Raw genomic sequence first — 21,537 nt, forward strand, 5'->3', positions numbered from 1 at the left:
ATTTTAAGTGTTTTTTGTGATCACTGGGAGTTCGCAGATTCTGCTAATATATGATAATAGGCTGTAGAAAAATATCTTTGGGGATATTTAAGCGATTTAAAGTGATTTTTGTGATCACTGGGAGTCCGCAGATTCTGCCAATATATGATAATAGACTGTAGCAAAAATGTTTTTGGAGATATTTAAAAAAATCTTTTGCAAAATTTTAAACGCATTTCTTGGCTAAACTAGAAGAGATAGAGCGATTTTAGATGTCTTTTGTGATCACGGGGAGTTCGCAGATTCTGCCAATATATGATAATAGGCTGTAGCAAAAATATTTTTGGAGATATTTAAAAAAATCTTTTGCAAAACTTTAAAAGCGTTTTCTGGCTAAACTAGAGGAGATAGAGCGATTTTGAGTGATTTTTGTGATCACTGGGAGTCCGCAGATTCTGCCAATATATGATAATAGACTGTAGCAAAAATGTTTTTGGAGATATTTAAAAAAATCTTTTGCAAAATTTTAAACGCATTTCTTGGCTAAACTAGAAGAGATAGAGCGATTTTAAATGTCTTTTGTGATCACGGGGAGTTCGCAGATTCTGCCAATATATGATAATAGGCTGTAGCAAAAATATTTTTGGAGATATTTAAAAAAATCTTTTGCAAAACTTTAAAAGCGTTTTCTGGCTAAACTAGAAGAGATAGAGCGATTTTAAGTGTTTTTTGTGATCACTGGGATTTCGCAGATTCTGCCAATATATGATAATAGCATAAATATTTTTGGAGATATTTAAAAAAATCTTTTGCAAAACTTTAAACGCGTTTTCTGGCTAAACTAGAAGAGATAGAGCAATTTTAAGTGTTTTTTGTGATCACTGGGAGTTCGCAGATTCTGCTAATATATGATAATAGGCTGTAGAAAAATATCTTTGGGGATATTTAAGCGATTTAAAGTGATTTTTGTGATCACTGGGAGTCCGCAGATTCTGCCAATATATGATAATAGGCTGTAGCAAAAATATTTTTGGAGATATTTAAAAAAATCTTTTGCAAAATTTTAAACGCATTTCTTGGCTAAACTAGAAGAGATAGAGCGATTTTAAGTGTCTTTTGTGATCACGGGGAGTTCGCAGATTCTGCCAATATATGATAATAGGCTGTAGCAAAAATATTTTTGGAGATATTTAAAAAAATCTTTTGCAAAATTTTAAACGCATTTCTTGGCTCAACTAGAAGAGATAGAGCGATTTTAAGTGTCTTTTGTGATCACGGGGAGTTCGCAGATTTTGCCAATATATGATAATAGGCTGTAGCAAAAATATTTTTGGAGATATTTAAAAAAATCTTTTGCAAAATTTTAAACGCATTTCTTGGCTAAACTAGAAGAGATAGAGCGATTTTAAGTGTCTTTTGTGATCACGGGGAGTTCGCAGATTCTGCCAATATATGATAATAGCCTGTAGCAAAAATATTTTTGGAGATATTTAAAAAAATCTTTTGCAAAACTTCAAACGCGTTTTCTGGCTAAACTAGAAGAGATAGAGCGATTTTAAGTGTTTTTTGTGATCACTCGGAGTTCGCAGATTCTGCCAATATATGATAATAGGCTGTAGCAAAAATATTTTTGGAGATATTTAAAAAAAATTTTTTCAAAACTTTAAACGCGTTTTCTGGCTAAACTAGAAGAGATAGAGCAATTTTAAGTGTTTTTTGTGATCACGGGGAGTTCGCAGATTCTGCCAATATATGATAATAGGCTGTAGCAAAAATATTTTTGGAGATATTTAAAAAAATCTTTTGCAAAATTTTAAACGCATTTCTTGGCTAAACTAGAAGAGATAGAGCGATTTTAAGTGTCTTTTGTGATCACGGGGAGTTCGCAGATTCTGCCAATATATGATAATAGGCTGTAGCAAAAATATTTTTGGAGATATTTAAAAAAATCTTTTGCAAAATTTTAAACGCATTTCTTGGCTAAACTAGAAGAGATAGAGCGATTTTAAGTGTCTTTTTTGATCACTGGGAGTTCGCAGATTCTGCCAATATATGATAATAGGCTGTAGCAAAAATATTTTTGGAGATATTTAAAAAAAATTTTTTCAAAACTTTAAACGCGTTTTCTGGGTAAACTAGAAGAGATAGAGCAATTTTAAGTGTTTTTTGTGATCACGGGGAGTTCGCAGATTCTGCCAATATATGATAATAGGCTGTAGCAAAAATATTTTTGGAGATATTTAAAAAAATCTTTTGCAAAATTTTAAACGCATTTCTTGGCTAAACTAGAAGAGATAGAGCGATTTTAAGTTTCTTTTTTGATCACTGGGAGTTCGCAGATTCTGCCAATATATGATAATAGGCTGTAAAATATTTTTGGAGATATTTAAAAAAATCTTTTGCAAAACTTTAAACGCGTTTTCTGGCTAAACTAGAAGAGATAGAGCAATTTTAAGTGTTTTTTGTGATCACGGGGAGTTCGCAGATTCTGCCAATATATGATAATAGGCTGTAGCAAAAATATTTTTGGAGATATTTAAAAAAATCTTTTGCAAAATTTTAAACGCATTTCTTGGCTAAACTAGAAGAGATAGAGCGATTTTAAGTGTCTTTTGTGATCACGGGGAGTTCGCAGATTCTGCCAATATATGATAATAGGCTGTAGCAAAAATATTTTTGGAGATATTTAAAAAAATCTTTTGCAAAATTTTAAACGCATTTCTTGGCTAAACTAGAAGAGATAGAGCGATTTTAAGTTTCTTTTTTGATCACTGGGAGTTCGCAGATTCTGCCAATATATGATAATAGGCTGTAAAATATTTTTGGAGATATTTAAAAAAATCTTTTGCAAAACTTTAAACGCGTTTTCTGGCTAAACTAGAAGAGATAGAGCGATTTTAAGTGTCTTTTGTGATCACGGGGAGTTCGCAGATTCTGCCAATATATGATAATAGGCTGTAGCAAAAATATTTTTGGAGATATTTAAAAAAATCTTTTGCAAAATTTTAAACGCATTTCTTGGCTAAACTAGAAGAGATAGAGCGATTTTAAGTTTCTTTTTTGATCACTGGGAGTTCGCAGATTCTGCCAATATATGATAATAGGCTGTAAAATATTTTTGGAGATATTTAAAAAAATCTTTTGCAAAACTTTAAACGCGTTTTCTGGCTAAACTAGAAGAGATAGAGCGATTTTAAGTGTTTTTTGTGATCACTGGGAGTTCGCAGATTCTGCCAATATATGATAATAGGCTGTAGCAAAAATATTTTTGGAGATATTTAAAAAAATCTTTTGCAAAATTTTAAACGCATTTCTTGGCTAAACTAGAAGAGATAGAGCGATTTTAAGTTTCTTTTTTGATCACTGGGAGTTCGCAGATTCTGCCAATATATGATAATAGGCTGTAAAATATTTTTGGAGATATTTAAAAAAATCTTTTGCAAAACTTTAAACGCGTTTTCTGGCTAAACTAGAAGAGATAGAGCAATTTTAAGTGTTTTTTGTGATCACGGGGAGTTCGCAGATTCTGCCAATATATGATAATAGGCTGTAGCAAAAATATTTTTGGAGATATTTAAAAAAATCTTTTGCAAAATTTTAAACGCATTTCTTGGCTAAACTAGAAGAGATAGAGCGATTTTAAGTTTCTTTTTTGATCACTGGGAGTTCGCAGATTCTGCCAATATATGATAATAGGCTGTAAAATATTTTTGGAGATATTTAAAAAAATCTTTTGCAAAACTTTAAACGCGTTTTCTGGCTAAACTAGAAGAGATAGAGCAATTTTAAGTGTTTTTTGTGATCACGGGGAGTTCGCAGATTCTGCCAATATATGATAATAGGCTGTAGCAAAAATATTTTTGGAGATATTTAAAAAAATCTTTTGCAAAATTTTAAACGCATTTCTTGGCTAAACTAGAAGAGATAGAGCGATTTTAAGTGTCTTTTTTGATCACTGGGAGTTCGCAGATTCTGCCAATATATGATAATAGGCTGTAGCAAAAATATTTTTGGAGATATTTAAAAAAAATTTTTTCAAAACTTTAAACGCGTTTTCTGGGTAAACTAGAAGAGATAGAGCAATTTTAAGTGTTTTTTGTGATCACGGGGAGTTCGCAGATTCTGCCAATATATGATAATAGGCTGTAGCAAAAATATTTTTGGAGATATTTAAAAAAATCTTTTGCAAAATTTTAAACGCATTTCTTGGCTAAACTAGAAGAGATAGAGCGATTTTAAGTTTCTTTTTTGATCACTGGGAGTTCGCAGATTCTGCCAATATATGATAATAGGCTGTAAAATATTTTTGGAGATATTTAAAAAAATCTTTTGCAAAACTTTAAACGCGTTTTCTGGCTAAACTAGAAGAGATAGAGCAATTTTAAGTGTTTTTTGTGATCACGGGGAGTTCGCAGATTCTGCCAATATATGATAATAGGCTGTAGCAAAAATATTTTTGGAGATATTTAAAAAAATCTTTTGCAAAATTTTAAACGCATTTCTTGGCTAAACTAGAAGAGATAGAGCGATTTTAAGTGTCTTTTGTGATCACGGGGAGTTCGCAGATTCTGCCAATATATGATAATAGGCTGTAGCAAAAATATTTTTGGAGATATTTAAAAAAATCTTTTGCAAAATTTTAAACGCATTTCTTGGCTAAACTAGAAGAGATAGAGCGATTTTAAGTTTCTTTTTTGATCACTGGGAGTTCGCAGATTCTGCCAATATATGATAATAGGCTGTAAAATATTTTTGGAGATATTTAAAAAAATCTTTTGCAAAACTTTAAACGCGTTTTCTGGCTAAACTAGAAGAGATAGAGCGATTTTAAGTGTCTTTTGTGATCACGGGGAGTTCGCAGATTCTGCCAATATATGATAATAGGCTGTAGCAAAAATATTTTTGGAGATATTTAAAAAAATCTTTTGCAAAATTTTAAACGCATTTCTTGGCTAAACTAGAAGAGATAGAGCGATTTTAAGTTTCTTTTTTGATCACTGGGAGTTCGCAGATTCTGCCAATATATGATAATAGGCTGTAAAATATTTTTGGAGATATTTAAAAAAATCTTTTGCAAAACTTTAAACGCGTTTTCTGGCTAAACTAGAAGAGATAGAGCGATTTTAAGTGTTTTTTGTGATCACTCGGAGTTCGCAGATTCTGCCAATATATGATAATAGGCTGTAGCAAAAATATTTTTGGAGATATTTAAAAAAATCTTTTGCAAAACTTTAAACGCGTTTTCTGGCTAAACTAGAAGAGATAGAGCGATTTTAAGTGTTTTTTGTGATCACTGGGAGTTCGCAGATTCTGCCAATATAGGATAATAGGCTGTAGAACAAATATTTTTGGAGATATTTAAAAAAATCTTTTGTAAAACTTTAAACGCGTTTTCTGGCTAAACTAGAAGAGATAGAGCGATTTTAAGTGTTTTTTTGTGATCACTGGGAGTTCACAGATTCTGCCAATATATGATAATAGGCTGTAGCAAAAATATTTTTTGGGATATTTAAAAAAATCTTTTGCAAAACTTTAAACGCGTTTTCTGGCTAAACTAGAAGAGATAGAGCGATTTTAAGTGTTTTTTGTGATCACTGGGAGTTCACAGATTCTCCCAATATATGATAATAGGTTGTAGCAAAAATATTTTTGGAGATATGTAAAAAAATCTTTTGCAAAACTTTAAACGCGTTTTCTGGCTAAACTAGAAGAGATAGAGCGATTTTAAGTGTTTTTTGTGATCACTGGGAGTTCGCAGATTCTGACAATATATGATAATAGGTTGAAGAACAAACATTTTTGGAGATATTTAAAAAAATCTTTTGCAAAACTTTAAACGTGTTTTCTGGCTAAACTAGAAGAGATAGAGCGATTTTAAGTGTTTTTTGTGATCACTGGGAGTCCGCATATTCTGCCAATATATGATAATAGCCTGTAGCAAAAATATTTTTGGAGATATTTAAAAAAATCTTTTGCAAAACTTTAAACGCGTTTTCTGGCTAAACTAGAAGAGATAGAGCGATTTTAAGTGTTTTTTGTGATCACTGGGAGTTCGCAGATTCTGCCAATATATGATAATAGGTTGTAGCAAAAATATTTTTGGAGATATTTAAAAAAATCTTTTGCAAAACTTTAAACGCGTTTTCTGGCTAAACTAGAAGAGATAGAGCGATTTTAAGTGTTTTTTGTGATCACCGGGAGTTCGCAGATTCTGCCAATATATGATAATAGGCTGTAGAACAAATATTTTTGGAGAAATTTAAAAAAATCTTTTGCAAAACTTTAAACGCGTTTTCTGGCTAAACCAAAAGAGATAGAGCGATTTTAAGTGTTTTTTGTGATCACTATGAGTTCACAGATTCTGCCAATATATGATAATAGGTTGTAGCAAAAATATTTTTGGAGATATTTAAAAAAATCTTTTGCAAACCTTTAAACGCGTTTTCTGGCTAAACTAGAAGAGATAGAGCGATTTTAAGTGTTTTTTGTGATCACTGGGAGTTCGCAGATTCTCCCAATATATGATAATAGCCTGTAGCAAAAATATTTTTGGAGATATTTAAAAAAATCTTTTGCAAAACTTTAAACGCGTTTTCTGGCTAAACTAGAAGAGATAGAGCGATTTTAAGTGTTTTTTGTGATCACTGGGAGTTCACAGATTCTGCCAATATATGATAATAGGCTGTAGCAAAAATATTTTTGGAGATATTTAAAAAAATCTTTTGCAAAACTTTAAACGCGTTTTCTGGCTAAACTAGAAGAGATTTTAAGTGTTTTTTGTGATCACTGGGAGTTCGCAGATTCTGCCAATATATGATAATAGGTTGTAGCAAAAATATTTTTGGATATATTTAAAAAAATCTTTTGCAAAACTTTAAACGCGTTTTCTGGCTAAACTAGAAGAGATAGAGCGATTTTAAGTGTTTTTTGTGATCACTGGGAGTTCGCATATTCTGCCAATATATGATAATAGGCTGTAGCAAAAATATTTTTGGAGATATTTAAAAAAATCTTTTGCAAAACTTTAAACGTGTTTTCTGGCTAAACTAGAAGAGATAGAGCGATTTTAAGTGTTTTTTGTGATCACTGGGAGTTCGCAGATTCTGCCAATATATGATAATAGGCTGTAGCAAAAATATTTTTGGAGATATTTAAAAAAATCTTTTGCAAAACTTTAAACGCGTTTTCTGGCTAAACTAGAAGAGATAGAGCGATTTTAAGTGTTTTTTGTGATCACTGGGAGTCCGCATATTCTGCCAATATATGATAATAGCCTGTAGCAAAAATATTTTTGGAGATATTTAAAAAAATCTTTTGCAAAACTTTAAACGCGTTTTCTGGCTAAACTAGAAGAGATAGAGCGATTTTAAGTGTTTTTTGTGATCACTGGGAGTTCGCAGATTCTGCCAATATATGATAATAGGTTGTAGCAAAAATATTTTTGGAGATATTTAAAAAAATCTTTTGCAAAACTTTAAACGCGTTTTCTGGCTAAACTAGAAGAGATAGAGCGATTTTAAGTGTTTTTTGTTATCACTGGGAGTTCACAGATTCTGCCAATATATGATAATAGGCTGTAGCAAAAATATTTTTGGAGATATTTAAAAAAATCTTTTGCAAAACTTTAAACGCGTTTTCTGGCTAAACTAGAAGAGATAGAGCGATTTTAAGTGTTTTTTGTGATCACTGGGAGTTCGCAGATTCTGCCAATATATGATAATAGGCTGTAGCAAAAATATTTTTGGAGATATTTAAAAACATCTTTTGCAAAACTTTAAACGCGTTTTCTGGCTAAACTAGAAGAGATAGAGCGATTTTAAGTGTTTTTTGTGATCACTGGGAGTTCGCAGATTCTCCCAATATATGATAATAGGCTGTAGCAAAAATATTTTTGGAGATATTTAAAAAAATCTTTTGCAAAACTATAAACTCGTTTTCTGGCTAAACTAGAAGAGATAGAGCGATTTTAAGTGTTTTTTGTGATCACTGGGAGTTCGCAGATTCTGACAATATATGATAATAGGTTGAAGAACAAACATTTTTGGAGATATTTAAAAAAATCTTTTGCAAAACTTTAAACGCGTTTTCTGGCTAAACTAGAAGAGATAGAGCGATTTTAAGTGTTTTTTGTGATCACTGGGAGTTCGCAGATTCTGACAATATATGATAATAGGTTGAAGAACAAACATTTTTGGAGATATTTAAAAAAATCTTTTGCAAAACTTTAAACGCGTTTTCTGGCTAAACTAGAAGAGATAGAGCGATTTTAAGTGTTTTTTGTTATCACTGGGAGTTCACAGATTCTGCCAATATATGATAATAGGCTGTAGCAAAAATATTTTTGGAGATATTTAAAAAAATCTTTTGCAAAACTTTAAACGCGTTTTCTGGCTAAACTAGAAGAGATAGAGCGATTTTAAGTGTTTTTTGTGATCACTGGGAGTTCGCAGATTCTGCCAATATATGATAATAGGCTGTAGAACAAATATTTTTGGAGATATTTAAAAAAATCTTTTGCAAAACTTTAAACGCGTTTTCTGGCTAAACTAGAAGAGATAGAGCGATTTTAAGTGTTTTTTGTGATCACTGGGAGTTCGCAGATTCTGCCAATATATGATAATACGAGTAGGCTGTAGAACAAATATTTTTGGAGATATTTAAAAAAATCTTTTGCAAAACTTTAAACGCGTTTTCTGGCTAAACTAGAAGAGATAGAGCGATTTTAAGTGTTTTTTGTGATCACTGGGAGTTCGCAGATTCTGCCAATATATGATAATACGAGTAGGCTGTAGAACAAATATTTTTGGAGATATTTAAAAAAATCTTTTGCAAAACTTTAAATGCGTTTTCTGGCTAAACTAGAAGAGATAGAGCGATTTTAAGTGTTTTTTGTGATCACTGGGAGTTCGCAGATTCTGCCAATATATGATAATAGGCTGTAGCAAAAATATTTTTGGAGATATTTAAAAACATCTTTTGCAAAACTTTAAACGCGTTTTCTGGCTAAACTAGAAGAGATAGAGCGATTTTAAGTGTTTTTTGTGATCACTGGGAGTCCGCATATTCTGCCAATATATGATAATAGGCTGTAGAACAAATATTTTTGGAGATATTTAAAAAATCTTTTGCAAAACTTTAAACGCGTTTTCTGGCTAAACTAGAAGAGATAGAGCGATTATAAGTGTTTTTTGTGATCACTGGGAGTTCGCAGATTCTGCCAATATATGATAATAGGCTGTAGAACAAATATTTTTGGAGATATTTAAAAAATCTTTTGCAAAACTTTAAACGCGTTTCTGGCTAAACTAGAAGAGATAGAGCGATTTTAAGTGTTTTTTCTGATCACTGGGAGTTCGCAGATTCTGCCAATATATGATAATAGGTTGTAGCAAAAATATTTTTGGATATATTTAAAAAAAATCTTTTGCAAAACTTTAAACGCGTTTTCTGGCTAAACTAGAAGAGATAGAGCGATTTTAAGTGTTTTTTGTTATCACTGGGAGTTCACAGATTCTGCCAATATATGATAATAGGCTGTAGAACAAATATTTTTGGAGATATTTAAAAAAATCTTTTGCAAAACTTTAAACGCGTTTTCTGGCTAAACTAGAAGAGATAGAGCGATTTTAAGTGTTTTTTGTGATCACTGGGAGTTCACAGATTCTGCCAATATATGATAATAGGCTGTAGCAAAAATATTTTTTGGGATATTTAAAAAAATCATTTGCAAAACTTTAAACGCGTTTTCTGGCTAAACTAGAAGAGATAGAGCGATTTTAAGTGTTTTTTGTGATCACTGGGAGTTCGCAGATTCTCCCAATATATGATAATAGGTTGTAGCAAAAATATTTTTGGAGATATTTAAAAAAATCTTTTGCAAAACTTTAAACGCGTTTCTGGCTAAACTAGAAGAGATAGAGCGATTTTAAGTGTTTTTTGTGATCACTGGGAGTCCGCATATTCTGCCAATATATGATAATAGCCTGTAGCAAAAATATTTTTGGAGATATTTAAAAAATCTTTTGCAAAACTTTAAACGCGTTTCTGGCTAAACTAGAAGAGATAGAGCGATTTTAAGTGTTTTTTGTGATCACTGGGAGTTCGCAGATTCTGCCAATATATGATAATAGGCTGTAGAACAAATATTTTTGGAGATATTTAAAAAAATCTTTTGCAAAACTTTAAACGCGTTTTCTGGTTAAACTAGAAGAGATAGAGCGATTTTAAGTGTTTTTTGTGATCACTGGGAGTTCACAGATTCTGCCAATATATGATAATAGGCTGTAGCAAAAATATTTTTTGGGATATTTAAAAAAATCATTTGCAAAACTTTAAACGCGTTTTCTGGCTAAACTAGAAGAGATAGAGCGATTTTAAGTGTTTTTTGTGATCACTGGGAGTTCGCAGATTCTGCCAATATATGATAATAGGCTGTAGAACAAATATTTTTGGAGATATTTAAAAAAATCTTTTGCAAAACTTTAAACGCGTTTTCTGGCTAAACTAGAAGAGATAGAGCGATTTTAAGTGTTTTTTGTGATCACTGGGAGTTCACAGATTCTGCCAATATATGATAATAGGCTGTAGAAGAAATATTTTTGGAGATATTTAAAAAAATCTTTTGCAAAACTTTAAACGCGTTTTCTGGCTAAACTAGAAGAGATAGAGCGATTTTAAGTGTTTTTTGTGATCACTGGGAGTTCACAGATTCTGCCAATATATGATAATAGGCTGTAGCAAAAATATTTTTGGAGATATTTAAAAAAATCTTTTGCAAAACTTTAAACGCGTTTTCTGGCTAAACTAGAAGAGATAGAGCGATTTTAAGTGTTTTTTGTGATCACTGGGAGTTCGCAGATTCTGCCAATATATGATAATAGGTTGTAGAACAAATATTTTTGGAGATATTTAAAAAAATCTTTTGCAAAACTTTAAACACGTTTTCTGGCTAAACTAAAAGAGATAGAGCGATTTTAAGTGTTTTTTGTGATCACTGGGAGTTCGCAGATTCTGCCAATATATGATAATAGGCTGTAGAACAAATATTTTTGGAGATATTTAAAAAAATCTTTTGCAAAACTTTAAACGCGTTTTCTGGCTAAACTAGAAGAGATAGAGCGATTTTAAGTGTTTTTTGTGATCACTGGGAGTTCGCAGATTCTCCCCATATATGATAATAGGTTGTAGCAAAAATATTTTTGGAGATATTTAAAAAAATCTTTTGCAAAACTTTAAACGCGTTTTCTGGCTAAACTAGAAGAGATAGAGCGATTTTAAGTGTTTTTTGTGATCACTGGGAGTTCGCAGATTCTCCCAATATATGATAATAGGCTGTAGCAAAAATATTTTTGGAGATATTTAAAAAAATCTTTTGCAAAACTTTAAACGCGTTTTCTGGCTAAACTAGAAGAGATAGAGCGATTTTAAGTGTTTTTTGTGATCAGATTCTGCCAATATATGATAATAGGCTGTAGAACAAATATTTTTGGAGATATTTAAAAAAATCTTTTGCAAAACTTTAAACGCGTTTTCTGGCTAAACTAGAAGAGATAGAGCGATTTTAAATGTTTTTTGTGATCACTGGGAGTTCACAGATTCTGCCAATATATGATAATAGGCTGTAGCAAAAATATTTTTTGGGATATTTAAAAAAATCATTTGCAAAACTTTAAACGCGTTTTCTGGCTAAACTAGAAGAGATAGAGCGATTTTAAGTGTTTTTTGTTATCACTGGGAGTTCACAGATTCTGCCAATATATGGTAATAGGCTGTAACAAAAATATTTTTTGGGATATTTAAAAAAATCATTTGCAAAACTTTAAACGCGTTTTCTGGCTAAACTAGAAGAGATAGAGCGATTTTAAGTGTTTTTTGTGATCACTGGGAGTTCGCAGATTCTGCCAATATATGATAATAGGTTGTAGCAAAAATATTTTTGGAGATATTTAAAAAAATCTTTTGCAAAACTTTAAACGCGTTTTCTGGCTAAACTAGAAGAGATAGAGCGATTTTAAGTGTTTTTTGTGATCACTGGGAGTTCGCAGATTCTGCCAATATATGATAATAGGCTGTAGAACAAACATTTTTGGAGATATTTAAAAAAATCTTTTGCAAAATTTTAAACGCGTTTTCTGGCTAAACTAGAAGAGATAGAGCGATTTTAAGTGTTTTTTGTGATCACTGGGAGTTCGCAGATTCTGCCAATATATGATAATAGGCTGTAGAACAAATATTTTTGGAGATATTTAAAAAAATCTTTTGCAAAACTTTAAACGCGTTTTCTGGCACTGGGAGTTCACAGATTCTGCCAATATATGATAATAGGCTGTAGCAAAAATATTTTTTGGGATATTTAAAAAAATCATTTGCAAAACTTTAAACGCGTTTTCTGGCTAAACTAGAAGAGATAGAGCGATTTTAAGTGTTTTTTGTGATCACTGGGAGTTCACAGATTCTGCCAATATATGATAATAGGCTGTAGAACAAATATTTTTGGAGATATTTAAAAAAATCTTTTGCAAAACTTTAAACGCGTTTTCTGGCTAAACTAGAAGAGATAGAGCGATTTTAAGTGTTTTTTGTGATCACTGGGAGTTCACAGATTCTGCCAATATATGATAATAGGCTGTAGCAAAAATATTTTTTGGGATATTTAAAAAAATCATTTGCAAAACTTTAAACGCGTTTTCTGGCTAAACTAGAAGAGATAGAGCGATTTTAAGTGTTTTTTGTGATCACTGGGAGTTCACAGATTCTGCCAATATATGATAATAGGCTGTAGAACAAATATTTTTGGAGATATTTAAAAAAATCTTTTGCAAAACTTTAAACGCGTTTTCTGGCTAAACTAGAAGAGATAGAGCGATTTTAAGTGTTTTTTGTGATCACTGGGAGTTCACAGATTCTGCCAATATATGATAATAGGCTGTAGCAAAAATATTTTTTGGGATATTTAAAAAAATCATTTGCAAAACTTTAAACGCGTTTTCTGGCTAAACTAGAAGAGATAGAGCGATTTTAAGTGTTTTTTGTGATCACTGGGAGTTCACAGATTCTGCCAATATATGATAATAGGCTGTAACAAAAATATTTTTTGGGATATTTAAACAAATCATTTGCAAAACTTTAAACGCGTTTTCTGGCTAAACTAGAAGAGATAGAGCGATTTTAAGAGTTTTTTGTGATCACTGGGAGTTCGCAGATTCTGCCAATATATGATAATAGGTTGTAGCAAAAATATTTTTGGAGATATTTAAAAAAATCTTTTGCAAAACTTTAAACGCGTTTTCTGGCTAAACTAGAAGAGATAGAGCGATTTTAAGTGTTTTTTGTGATCACTGGGAGTTCACAGATTCTGCCAATATATGATAATAGGCTGTAGCAAAAATATTTTTTGGGATATTTAAAAAAATCATTTGCAAAACTTTAAACGCGTTTTCTGGCTAAACTAGAAGAAATAGAGCGATTTTAAGTGTTTTTTGTGATCACTGGGAGTTCACAGATTCTGCCAATATATGATAATAGGCTGTAACAAAAATATTTTTTGGGATATTTAAAAAAATCATTTGCAAAACTTTAAACGCGTTTTCTGGCTAAACTAGAAGAGATAGAGCGATTTTAAGTGTTTTTTGTGATCACTGGGAGTTCACAGATTCTGCCAATATATGATAATAGGCTGTAGAACAAATATTTTTGGAGATATTTAAAAAAATCTTTTGCAAAACTTTAAACGCGTTTTCTGGCTAAACTAGAAGAGATAGAGCGATTTTAAGTGTTTTTTGTGATCACTGGGAGTTCACAGATTCTGCCAATATATGATAATAGGCTGTAGCAAAAATATTTTTTGGGATATTTAAAAAAATCATTTGCAAAACTTTAAACGCGTTTTCTGGCTAAACTAGAAGAGATAGAGCGATTTTAAGTGTTTTTTGTGATCACTGGAAGTTCGCAGATTCTCCCAATATATGATAATAGGCTGTAGCAAAAATATTTTTTGGAGATATTTAAAAAAATCTTTTGCAAAACTTTAAACGCGTTTTCTGGCTAAACTAGAAGAGATAGAGCGATTTTAAGTGTTTTTTGTGATCACTGGGAGTTCGCAGATTCTGCCAATATATGATAATAGGCTGTAGAACAAATATTTTTGGAGATATTTAAAAAAATCTTTTGCAAAACTTTAAACGCGTTTTCTGGCTAAATTAGAAGAGATAGAGCGATTTTAAGTGTTTTTTGTGATCACTGGGAGTTCGCAGATTCTGCCAATATATGATAATAGGTTGTAGCAAAAATATTTTTGGAGATATTTAAAAAAATCTTTTGCAAACCTTTAAACGCGTTTTCTGGCTAAACTAGAAGAGATAGAGCGATTTTAAGTGTTTTTTGTGATCACTGGGAGTTCACAGATTCTGCCAATATATGAAAATAGGCTGTAGAACAAATATTTTTGGAGATATTTAAAAAAATCTTTTGCAAAACTTTAAACGCGTTTTCTGGCTAAACTAGAAGAGATAGAGCGATTTTAAGTGTTTTTTGTGATCACTGGGAGTTCACAGATTCTGCCAATAAATGAAAATAGGCTGTAGCAAAAATATTTTTTGGGATATTTAAAAAAATCATTTGCAAAACTTTAAACGCGTTTTCTGGCTAAACTAGAAGAGATAGAGCGATTTTAAGTGTTTTTTGTGATCACTGGGAGTTCACAGATTCTGCCAATATATGATAATAGGCTGTAGAACAAATATTTTTGGAGATATTTAAAAAAATCTTTTGCAAAACTTTAAACGCGTTTTCTGGCTAAACTAGAAGAGATAGAGCGATTTTAAGTGTTTTTTGTGATCACTGGGAGTTCACAGATTCTGCCAATATATGATAATAGCCTGTAGCAAAAATATTTTTGGAGATATTTAAAAAAATCTTTTGCAAACCTTTAAACGCGTTTTCTGGCTAAACTAGAAGAGATAGAGCGATTTTAAGTGTTTTTTGTGATCACTGGGAGTTCGCAGATTCTGCCAATATATGATAATAGATTGTAGCAAAAATATTTTTGGAGATATTTAAAAAAATCTTTTGCAAACCTTTAAACGCGTTTTCTGGCTAAACTAGAAGAGATAGAGCGATTTTAAGTGTTTTTTGTGATCACTGGGAGTTCACAGATTCTGCCAATATATGAAAATAGGCTGTAGAACAAATATTTTTGGAGATATTTAAAAAAATCTTTTGCAAAACTTTAAACGCGTTTTCTGGCTAAACTAGAAGAGATAGAGCGATTTTAAGTGTTTTTTGTGATCACTGGGAGTTCACAGATTCTGCCAATAAATGAAAATAGGCTGTAGCAAAAATATTTTTTGGGATATTTAAAAAAATCATTTGCAAAACTTTAAACGCGTTTTCTGGCTAAACTAGAAGAGATAGAGCGATTTTAAGTGTTTTTTGTGATCACTGGGAGTTCACAGATTCTGCCAATATATGATAATAGGCTGTAGAACAAATATTTTTGGAGATATTTAAAAAAATCTTTTGCAAAACTTTAAACGCGTTTTCTGGCTAAACTAGAAGAGATAGAGCGATTTTAAGTGTTTTTTGTGATCACTGGGAGTTCACAGATTCTGCCAATATATGATAATAGCCTGTAGCAAAAATATTTTTGGAGATATTTAAAAAAATCATTTGCAAAACTTTAAACGCGTTTTCTGGTTAAACTAGAAGAGATAGAGCGATTTTAAGTGTTTTTTTGTGATCACTGGGAGTTCACAGATTCTGCCAATATATGATAGTAGGCTGTAGAACAAATATTTTTGGGATATTTAAAAAAATCTTTTGCAAAACTTTAAACGCGTTTTCTGGCTAAACTAGAAGAGATAGAGCGATTTTAAGTGTTTTTTGTGATCACTGGGAGTTCACAGATTCTGCCAATATATGATAATAGGCTGTAGCAAAAATATTTTTTGGGATATTTAAAAAAATCATTTGCAAAACTTTAAACGCGTTTTCTGGCTAAACTAGAAGAGATAGAGCGATTTTAAGTGTTTTTTGTGATCACTGGAAGTTCGCAGATTCTCCCAATATATGATAATAGGCTGTAGCAAAAATATTTTTTGGGATATTTAAAAAAATCATTTGCAAAACTTTAAACGCGTTTTCTGGCTAAACTAGAAGAGATAGAGCGATTTTAAGTGTTTTTTGTGATCACTGGAAGTTCGCAGATTCTCCCAATATATGATAATAGGTTGTAGCAAAAATATTTTTGGAGATATTTAAAAAAATCTTTTGCAAAACTTTAAACGCGTTTTCTGGCTAAACTAGAAGAGATAGAGCGATTTTAAGTGTTTTTTGTGATCACTGGGAGTTCGCAGATTCTGCCAATATATGACAATAGGCTGTAGAACAAATATTTTTGGAGATATTTAAAAAAATCTTTTGCAAAACTTTAAACGCGTTTTCTGGCTAAACTAGAAGAGATAGAGCGATTTTAAGTGTTTTTTGTGATCACTGGGAGTTCACAGATTCTGCCAATATATGATAATAGGCTGTAGAACAAATATTTTTGGAGATATTTAAAAAAATCTTTTGCAAAACTTTAAACGCGTTTTCTGGCTAAACTAGAAGAGATAGAGCGATTTTAAGTGTTTTTTGTGATCACTGGGAGTTCGCAGATTCTGCCAATATATGATAATAGGTTGTAGCAAAAATATTTTTGGAGATATTTAAAAAAATCTTTTGCAAACCTTTAAACGCGTTTTCTGGCTAAACTAGAAGAGATAGAGCGATTTTAAGTGTTTTTTGTGATCACTGGGAGTTCACAGATTCTGCCAATATATGATAATAGGCTGTAGCAAAAATATTTTTTGGGATATTTAAAAAAATCATTTGCAAAACTTTAAACGCGTTTTCTGGCTAAACTAGAAGAGATAGAGCGATTTTAAGTGTTTTTTGTGATCACTGGAAGTTCGCAGATTCTCCCAATATATGATAATAGGCTGTAGCAAAAATATTTTTGGAGATATTTAAAAAAATCTTTTGCAAAACTTTAAACGCGTTTTCTGGCTAAACTAGAAGAGATAGAGCGATTTTAAGTGTTTTTTGTGATCACTGGGAGTTCGCAGATTCTGCCAATATATGATAATAGGCTGTAGAACAAATATTTTTGGAGATATTTAAAAAAATCTTTTGCAAAACTTTAAACGCGTTTTCTGGCTAAACTAGAAGAGATAGAGCGATTTTAAGTGTTTTTTGTGATCACTGGGAGTTCACAGATTCTGCCAATATATGATAATAGGCTGTAGCAAAAATATTTTTTGGGATATTTAAAAAAATCATTTGCAAAACTTTAAACGCGTTTTCTGGCTAAACTAGAAGAGATAGAGCGATTTTAAGTGTTTTTTGTGATCACTGGAAGTTCGCAGATTCTCCCAATATATGATAATAGGCTGTAGCAAAAATATTTTTTGGGATATTTAAAAAAATCATTTGCAAAACTTTAAACGCGTTTTCTGGCTAAACTAGAAGAGATAGAGCGATTTTAAGTGTTTTTTGTGATCACTGGGAGTTCACAGATTCTGCCAATATATGATAATAGGCTGTAGCAAAAATATTTTTGGAGATATTTAAAAAAATCATTTGCAAAACTTTAAACGCGTTTTCTGGCTAAACTAGAAGAGATAGAGCGATTTTAAGTGTTTTTTGTGATCACTGGGAGTTCAAGATTCTGCCAATATATGATAATAGGCTGTAGAACAAATATTTTTGGAGATATTTAAAAAAATCTTTTGCAAAACTTTAAACGCGTTTTCTGGCTAAACTAGAAGAGATAGAGCGATTTTAAGTGTTTTTTGTGATCACTGGGAGTTCACAGATTCTGCCAATATATGATAATAGGCTGTAGAACAAATATTTTTGGAGATATTTAAAAAAAATCTTTTGCAAAACTTTAAACGCGTTTTCTGGCTAAACTAGAAGAGATAGAGCGATTTTAAGTGTTTTTTGTGATCACTGGGAGTTCACAGATTCTGCCAATATATGATAATAGCCTGTAGCAAAAATATTTTTGGAGATATTTAAAAAAATCATTTGCAAAACTTTAAACGCGTTTTCTGGCTAAACTAGAAGAGATAGAGCGATTTTAAGTGTTTTTTGTGATCACTGGGAGTTCACAGATTCTGCCAATATATGATAGTAGGCTGTAGAACAAATATTTTTGGGATATTTAAAAAAATCTTTTGCAAAACTTTAAACGCGTTTTCTGGCTAAACTAGAAGAGATAGAGCGATTTTAAGTGTTTTTTGTGATCACTGGGAGTTCACAGATTCTGCCAATATATGATAATAGGCTGTAGCAAAAATATTTTTTGGGATATTTAAAAAAATCATTTGCAAAACTTTAAACGCGTTTTCTGGCTAAACTAGAAGAGATAGAGCGATTTTAAGTGTTTTTTGTGATCACTGGAAGTTCGCAGATTCTCCCAATATATGATAATAGGCTGTAGCAAAAATATTTTTGGAGATATTTAAAAAAATCTTTTGCAAAACTTTAAACGCGTTTTCTGGCTAAACTAGAAGAGATAGAGCGATTTTAAGTGTTTTTTGTGATCACTGGGAGTTCGCAGATTCTGCCAATATATGATAATAGGCTGTAGAACAAATATTTTTGGAGATATTTAAAAAAATCTTTTGCAAAACTTTAAACGCGTTTTCTGGCTAAACTAGAAGAGATAGAGCGATTTTAAGTGTTTTTTGTGATCACTGGGAGTTCACAGATTCTGCCAATATATGATAATAGGCTGTAGAACAAATATTTTTGGAGATATTTAAAAAAATCTTTTGCAAAACTTTAAACGCGTTTTCTGGCTAAACTAGAAGAGATAGAGCGATTTTAAGTGTTTTTTGTGATCACTGGGAGTTCACAGATTCTGCCAATATATGATAATAGCCTGTAGCAAAAATATTTTTGGAGATATTTAAAAAAAATCATTTGCAAAACTTTAAACGCGTTTTCTGGCTAAACTAGAAGAGATAGAGCGATTTTAAGTGTTTTTTGTGATCACTGGGAGTTCACAGATTCTGCCAATATATGATAGTAGGCTGTAGAACAAATATTTTTGGAGATATTTAAAAAAATCTTTTGCAAAACTTTAAACGCGTTTTCTGGCTAAACTAGAAGAGATAGAGCGATTTTAAGTGTTTTTTGTGATCACTGGGAGTTCACAGATTCTGCCAATATATGATAATAGGCTGTAGCAAAAATATTTTTTGGGATATTTAAAAAAATCATTTGCAAAACTTTAAACGCGTTTTCTGGCTAAACTAGAAGAGATAGAGCGATTTTAAGTGTTTTTTGTGATCACTGGAAGTTCGCAGATTCTCCCAATATATGATAATAGGCTGTAGCAAAAATATTTTTGGAGATATTTAAAAAATCTTTTGCAAAACTTTAAACGCGTTTTCTGGCTAAACTAGAAGAGATAGAGCGATTTTAAGTGTTTTTTGTGATCACTGGGAGTTCGCAGATTCTGCCAATATATGATAATAGGCTGTAGAACAAATATTTTTGGAGATATTTAAAAAAATCTTTTGCAAAACTTTAAACGCGTTTTCTGGCTAAACTAGAAGAGATAGAGCGATTTTAAGTGTTTTTTTGTGATCACTGGGAGTTCACAGATTCTGCCAATATATGATAATAGGCTGTAGAACAAATATTTTTGGAGATATTTAAAAAAATCTTTTGCAAAACTTTAAACGCGTTTTCTGGCTAAACTAGAAGAGATAGAGCGATTTTAAGTGTTTTTTGTGATCACTGGGAGTTCACAGATTCTGCCAATAAATGAAAATAGGCTGTAGCAAAAATATTTTTTGGGATATTTAAAAAAATCATTTGCAAAACTTTAAACGCGTTTTCTGGCTAAACTAGAAGAGATAGAGCGATTTTAAGTGTTTTTTGTGATCACTGGGAGTTCACAGATTCTGCCAATATATGATAATAGGCTGTAGCAAAAATATTTTTGGAGATATTTAAAAAAATCATTTGCAAAACTTTAAACGCGTTTTCTGGCTAAACTAGAAGAGATAGAGCGATTTTAAGTGTTTTTTGTGATCACTGGGAGTTCACAGATTCTGCCAATATATGATAATAGGCTGTAGAACAAATATTTTTGGAGATATTTAAAAAAATCTTTTGCAAAACTTTAAACGCGTTTTCTGGCTAAACTAGAAGAGATAGAGCGATTTTAAGTGTTTTTTGTGATCACTGGGAGTTCACAGATTCTGCCAATATATGATAATAGGCTGTAGAACAAATATTTTTGGAGATATTTAAAAAAATCTTTTGCAAAACTTTAAACGCGTTTTCTGGCTAAACTAGAAGAGATAGAGCGATTTTAAGTGTTTTTTGTGATCACTGGGAGTTCACAGATTCTGCCAATATATGATAATAGCCTGTAGCAAAAATATTTTTGGAGATATTTAAAAAAATCATTTGCAAAACTTTAAACGCGTTTTCTGGCTAAACTAGAAGAGATAGAGCGATTTTAAGTGTTTTTTGTGATCACTGGGAGTTCACAGATTCTGCCAATATATGATAGTAGGCTGTAGAACAAATATTTTTGGGATATTTAAAAAAATCTTTTGCAAAACTTTAAACGCGTTTTCTGGCTAAACTAGAAGAGATAGAGCGATTTTAAGTGTTTTTTGTGATCACTGGGAGTTCACAGATTCTGCCAATATATGATAATAGGCTGTAGCAAAAATATTTTTTGGGATATTTAAAAAAATCATTTGCAAAACTTTAAACGCGTTTTCTGGCTAAACTAGAAGAGATAGAGCGATTTTAAGTGTTTTTTGTGATCACTGGAAGTTCGCAGATTCTCCCAATATATGATAATAGGCTGTAGCAAAAATATTTTTGGAGATATTTAAAAAAATCTTTTGCAAAACTTTAAACGCGTTTTCTGGCTAAACTAGAAGAGATAGAGCGATTTTAAGTGTTTTTTGTGATCACTGGGAGTTCGCAGATTCTGCCAATATATGATAATAGGCTGTAGAACAAATATTTTTGGAGATATTTAAAAAAATCTTTTGCAAAACTTTAAACGCGTTTTCTGGCTAAACTAGAAGAGATAGAGCGATTTTAAGTGTTTTTTGTGATCACTGGGAGTTCACAGATTCTGCCAATATATGATAATAGGCTGTAGAACAAATATTTTTGGAGATATTTAAAAAAATCTTTTGCAAAACTTTAAACGCGTTTTCTGGCTAAACTAGAAGAGATAGAGCGATTTTAAGTGTTTTTTGTGATCACTGGGAGTTCACAGATTCTGCCAATATATGATAATAGCCTGTAGCAAAAATATTTTTGGAGATATTTAAAAAAATCATTTGCAAAACTTTAAACGCGTTTTCTGGCTAAACTAGAAGAATTTAAGTGTTTTTTGTGATCACTGGGAGTTCACAGATTCTGCCAATATATGATAGTAGGCTGTAGAACAAATATTTTTGGAGATATTTAAAAAAATCTTTTGCAAAACTTTAAACGCGTTTTCTGGCTAAACTAGAAGAGATAGAGCGATTT

Source organism: Condylostylus longicornis, unplaced genomic scaffold, assembly GCF_029603195.1.
Source record: "Condylostylus longicornis isolate FDR11 unplaced genomic scaffold, ASM2960319v2 ptg000037l, whole genome shotgun sequence".
In the NCBI taxonomy this organism is placed as follows: Eukaryota; Metazoa; Arthropoda; class Insecta; order Diptera; family Dolichopodidae; genus Condylostylus; species Condylostylus longicornis.